General features: G+C 50.8%; 1 long non-coding RNA gene across 1 annotated transcript; it reads left to right on the forward strand.

The window, feature by feature from the left end:
• Nucleotides 1-630: 630 nt before the first annotated feature.
• Nucleotides 631-5,704, forward strand: LOC118977826 (uncharacterized). The gene is made up of 2 exons (XR_005064614.1): nt 631-868; nt 5,661-5,704. It is a non-coding gene; the product is annotated as an uncharacterized LOC118977826 (long non-coding RNA).
• Nucleotides 5,705-6,000: the final 296 nt, after the last annotated feature.

A 6,000-nucleotide genomic window follows, 5' to 3' on the forward strand; every position in this document is an offset into this window, starting at 1 on the left:
CAAAATTCAAGCTCTTAACCACTAACCCATGTTCAACAGCAGATATGACTGATATGTCCCCCTGCGGCCCTGGGTGAGTTGAACTCCTTTCAGATCCAGGGCATTCAGTCACCTCAGCTCCAGTTAGAGCACCGTGTTAGGCCCTGAGGGTGGAGGGGAGGACAGGACAGACCAGAGGCCCGGAGGCTTCCTCAGGAAAAATGGTTAGGTCATTAACAGATAGGACTAGAAGCCAGGTGTTCTGACTTCTGCTTCTGCAGAAACTTTTACGAAGTCCATCCTCCTTTAGAATATACATTAGACAGGCAGTTGTTAAATAACATTCTGGGGACCCCTGGTGGTCCCTGAGACCCTTTAGAGTCGGCAAGGTCATAATAGTGCTGAGACATTTGCCTTTTCCCCTCATCGTCTCACCAGCAGCACAGTGGTGTTTACTCGCGACTACATGCTGTGAAGTCGCAACAGACGGAACACAGAATCAGACATGAGAACCCAGCTGTCTATCACTCCAGAAATTAAAGATGTCTGCAAAATGTAAAACAATGCCACCCTTCTAAGATTTTTTTGTTTTGGAAAATACTTTTCAAACACCAAAAATGTGATATATATGTTATAGGTAAGGAGTTTTTTAATTATTTTAAATGAATTGGCTATTTTTAAAACCTACTTTCCATCAACAGAGAGCTCCACCAGACAGCACTGCTCTTGGGGAGGTCAAGTCTAGCCTTCTGGAACCTTGGGACTGAGCACGGTGCCTGGAGACCTGGGTTCTGGGTCCAGCTTTGACACCGGTTGACTGGGAAGCCTTGGACAAACCACGTACCTCTGACTTTATTTCTTTACAAAATGTGGACAGAGATTAGGTAGGGTAGGATCATGCTCCGACCTTCCGGGGTCAATTCTGTGAGCTCTGAGTTCATTTCTCGATGCCTCCTCCCCGGTTTCTCAGAGAACTCAAGCTGCAGCCTTCCCCTGCCTATGAGAGGAGCCTTGATCAGCTCATCTGTCCTCCAACAGCGGCTTATTATATATTTAAGGGACATCTGATTGGGCCTGGCTGAGTCTGGGCCAGTCACAATCTCTTCAGCAGGAACCTGGTTGGGGGGTGTAGGAGTCTCTGGGCACAGCTGATACTGTGACTGGGAGCAGGAGAAGTTGGTGGCCGCTCTGGTGGAGGAAGCCCGTCTAGGGCGAGGGAGAGAGAAACAGAGTGACAGGAGCACAGCAGACCCACAGGGAGAAGCCGGGAGAAGAATCCAGTTTCAGGCTCTTGGAACCTGTACAACGCCTCCGAGTCTCTGAAATGAGTTCCCCCACTTCCTTCTTTTCTGTTAAGCTCCCATTAATTTGTGTTCCTTGTCACCAGGAGTTCCTAACCCACATAGGTTGGAGTGCAGAGGTTTGGTTTATTATTTTTCTGAAAGTCCAATAAGTTTTCAGTTAAGAAACAAAAACAGCCCTGGCTGGTGTGGCTCAGTGGATTGAGTGCAGGCCTGCAAACCAAAGGGTCGCTGGTTTGATTCCCAGTCAGGGCACATGCCTGGGTTGCAGGCCAGGTCCCCAGTAGGGGGCACACGAGAGGCAACCATGCATTGATGTTTCTCTCCCTCTCTTCCTTCCTTCCTTCCTTCCCTTCTCTCTAAAAATAAATAAAGTAAAATCTTCCAAAAAACAAACAAAACCAAGCCCAGGCCCTGGCAAGGTAGCTCAGTTGGTTAGAGTGTCGTTCCCATACACCAAGGTTGCAGGTTCAGTCCTTAGTCAGGGCACACACAAGAAGCAACCAGTGAATGGGTGAATAAGTGAAATCAATGTTTCTGTCACTCTTTCCCTAAAGAACAAAACAAACAAACAAACAAACAACCCCCCCCCGAAAACTAACAAGGGCACATTCACACAATGAAACAAGAACAACCCGAAAGAAAAGCAGTTACCAGTTACTAAGTTGGCAAGTGTTTCTTGAGCGCCTACCTGGCGTCAGGCACTGTGTCGGGGCGTCTTGCACATTACCTCATCCAGTCTGCACAACAGCCCTTTGTGGGGCATGCTGAGGAGGGAGCGGAGGCACAGAGAAGCTGAGGGACTCACGCTCGGGCGCACAGCTGGTGAGCAGCAGAGACAGTGACTCAGGGCCTGTGAGGTGACGGTAAGCTGGGTCTTACCTGTGTCGGTACCGCTCAAGAGAGGAGATTGCTGGGTGGGGACCCAGTGAGCCAGAAAGATCACGCCCTGTCCTGATGTGTGACTCAGTTATTCTGGCTGCAAGAGAACACACAACCTTTCCACAGTTGCATCAGGGAAGGGTGGATTGGGGAGGAAAATTCTAAAAAAAAAAAACCAAAACCCGGAATCTCTCACTATCTCTTGTTTTCCATCTTCTGAAGATTTCTCCTATAAAAAGCCTTCCTGGGCTGAGTGAAAATTATTTCTCTCCTAGCTCCATGGAGATTAGAAGGGTCAGGAAGAGGAGGAGGCAATACCCAAATCAGGTCTGGAATCAAGAGTTCACTTTGCAGCTACCTCATCTTCATATACAAAGATTTCTTTCAAATCAGTAAGAAGTCCTGCTAATACACAAGCAGGCCAATAAACCAAAAAAGAATAGTCAACATTTCTCAAAATCAAAGACATACAGATTAAAACAACATATAATTGTTTACCTTCCAGGTTTTTAAACAATAGAAAAATACAAACAACATTGGGGAAGATGTGGGAAAATGAGCACTCATATATTTGTTGATGGGAGTTTCAATAAACATTAACTTTCTTTGCAGGGCATTTTGGAATCTAAAGCCTTAAAATGTGCATCCTTTTGACTCAGTAACTTCATTCTGGGTGTTTATCTAAAGGAAATATAATTGCAGGGGTATCCTTTCTAGAATTATTTGCATCAGAGGGAGGGTCTGGCTGAGGTTGCCAGGGTTGGCTGGGGGCACTCACGGGGCTTGGGGCAGCTGCTGTTTCCATAGTTCCCAAGACTCAGCCACCCTGCCTCACATACACAGTACATACACACAAGGACAGACACATGGCCCCAGGCACCAGGACCCTTTGCTGCTTCTCCCAGCCAGTGCCTGCTCCAGCATCCCATGGTCCCTTTCTACTTTTCACGAATCTCTTCCTCCCGGGAGTCACACTTCCTGGGTTCAGATTCCAACTTCATAGTCACTTGACCTTGGGCATACTACTCAAACTCTGATACTCTCCTCAATTGTAAATGGGGGTAATCATCTTTCCTGCCTCTGGGGTCACCGAGAGGGTTAAAGGTGATACCTCTGCAAAGTGCCTACCTCTCAGGAGTGGGAGCTCAGCTGTCATTGTCACTCACATTTACCTTGGCCTCACTCTGGCCCTGCCTCCCCTGCTCCCGCCCACCTGTCCCCCCCTTCTCTCTGGGCTTCCTTTCTTTTTCTCAAACCCTCCCTTCTTCCTTAATCTGAGACCTAGAACACCAGAGGGGTTGGAGAAGGAGAAAGGACAGCCATTCCCCAAACCCAAACGCTGCCTGGCTGAGATTCCCGAGGGGGGAGGGGCTTGTGCCCAGCATAACCTGGGGCAGATCCCAAACTAAACGCTGCCCGTAGGGACCCCAACACAGTCTCTTCTGGGTAGGCTAAGCCCCTGCCAGAAGCTGTTCCCTCATCTGTGAGTCAGAAAGGGAGGGCTTTGGCCTAGATGCCCCTAAGATTCCCATAGGGGACACTGGGGGCTGAGCCCACACTGGGGGCAGACAGGATGTGGCAAATATTTCACGAACATGGATTGGAATCCTGGGTCCTCCTCTACTGAGCCTTGATTTCCTCACTGGCAAATTGAGGCCAGACAATAATTCCTGCCTACTGGCCTCTCAGGGCTGGTGGGAGGAAACAACGCAGAGGAAAGGGACAGAGGAAGAACTGTGTGCCAGGCACAGGAAGGCGCACCTTTCCACCACCCGCTGAGCTTCACATCGTGACCAGCAGATGGAGCTATCGTAGCGCCAGTATCTCAACCCCAGGTCTCCCAACAGTTGGCTCCCAGGTCCCAACCCGTGGCTGCCTGCCTGTGCTTGGATGGGGACATTTGTTGTTTGTGGCAAAACTTGGTCTGGAGTGTTCATTGAGAGCCCAAACTTGGCAGCCAGCTGCCCCAACAGACTCTACTCCTTTAAAAAGGCAGTGTGACTGTGGGTGGCTTGCTTAACCTTTCTGAACTTCCACTTCCCCATCTGTAAAATGAGATGGCATCTCCCCTCCTGGAGTTAGGCAGGATTGCTTTGATCTGGGTTGCAGAGGCTACCTCACCACCCGCAGGGGCTCCGTGCTCGCTAACGTGACTGCGGGCCTGAGGGGGGAGACAACGTCTCCTTCCCATCCCTCCCAAGCTGCCCCGAATTGGGCCACATGCTACGCATGTCCACCCTGTCCACCCCAGCACCAGGCTTTCACGCCTGCCCTCTGCCCTCTGCCCTCTGCCCTCTGACTGNAAAAGGCAGTGTGACTTTGGGTGGCTTGCTTAACCTTTCTGAACTTCCACTTCCCCATCTGTAAAATGAGATGGCATCTCCCCTCCTGGAGTTAGGCAGGATTGCTTTGATCTGGGATGCAGAGGCTACCTCACCACCCGCAGGGGCTCCGTGCTCGCTAACGTGACTGCGGGCCTGAGAGGGGGAGACAACGTCTCCTTCCCATCCCTCCCAAGCTGCCCCGAATTGGGCCACATGCTACGCATGTCCACCCTGTCCACCCCAGCACCAGGCTTTCACGCCTGCCCTCTGCCCTCTGCCCTCTGCCCTCTGCCCTCTGACTGGCACATTCTTCCCCTCCCTGTTTCATGTCTTCCTAGAAACTTCGGGACCTGTTGGGTTTTCTCCTAATTGCATTTTAAGCCTTATTGAGGTAAAATTTATATGTCATAAAAATGTACTCATTTTGAGTGTATTATTCAATGATTTTCAGTACATCTACCAAGTTGTGCTCAAGACTTTATTTTTAAAATCTGATATCTCTCCAGAGTCCAGACCCTTCATCCAGTGCTCCGTGACATTGTCACTTGGCTGTCCCCTGGCCCCTCTGACGCAGTACATCCTTAGCCAAATGTATCATCTTGCCTCCCCCTCCTTTCTTGTCTGCCAGCATTTGCCACCTCCCTTCTGGGCTTCTTGGGCTAGCAATTTCACCTTTCATCCCTCAAAGTGTTCTCAGCACTTTGCCGAGGACCTGGCACTTAGTAGATGCTCAATAAAAATTTGCTCTGTGCATGAATGAAATAAACAGCATCATCCTGCTCTGCAAGTGTGCTTGCTCCCCCCCCTCATCCCACCTGCCAGCCACCCTGCTGACTCTGTCAGCTGTGTCTGGGGTCCGACCCTGCCTGGAGCCCTGCTGCTCCAGCCTCACACTCCTGCCCTCTGCTGTGGCGGTGGCCTCTTGCCCTCCCCCCATGCCCTGCCTCAGTCTCCCCCTCCCTATGGTTCCTGTCCCCCTTTCTGGCCCCAGAGTGACTTATCAGAAAAACATCTGATCTCATCCTCCTCACCCTAAGAGTGCTGCCCACTGCTACGATGAAGCCCAGCTCCCCCATCCGGACACAGCAGCCCTGCAGGCTTCGAGTCTCCCATCCAGACTCAGCCCCTCTGTCCAGCCTCGGCCTCATCCTTCTCCCCTCTCCAACTCTTCCAGGCCCTGGTCACCCCAAACCACAAGAGCAGTATGACACTGCGACTGAAAAGCAGGTCTGGAGTCAGCCTGGCTGTAGTTCACAGCTTCCGCGGCTGCATCCCTCTGAGCTTCAGTTTTCTCATTTGTCATATGGGAATGATAAGAGCGCAGACCCCATAGGGCAGTGGTAGGGATCACATGAGATGATGAAGTACGACACTTGGAATGGGACTGGCACATGGCCAGTGCTCAACCAACGTTAGTTTCAAATCACTGCAGGCTCCCCAAACCCACTCAAGTTTTGTTCCGCAGCGTTTGACTATGGAAGCTGTTTTCCCCTTTCTGTCCACCAGGGGTGCTG

Source organism: Sturnira hondurensis, unplaced genomic scaffold (assembly GCF_014824575.4).
Source record: "Sturnira hondurensis isolate 20B ecotype Veracruz unplaced genomic scaffold, ASM1482457v3 Scaffold0021555, whole genome shotgun sequence".
In the NCBI taxonomy this organism is placed as follows: Eukaryota; Metazoa; Chordata; class Mammalia; order Chiroptera; family Phyllostomidae; genus Sturnira; species Sturnira hondurensis.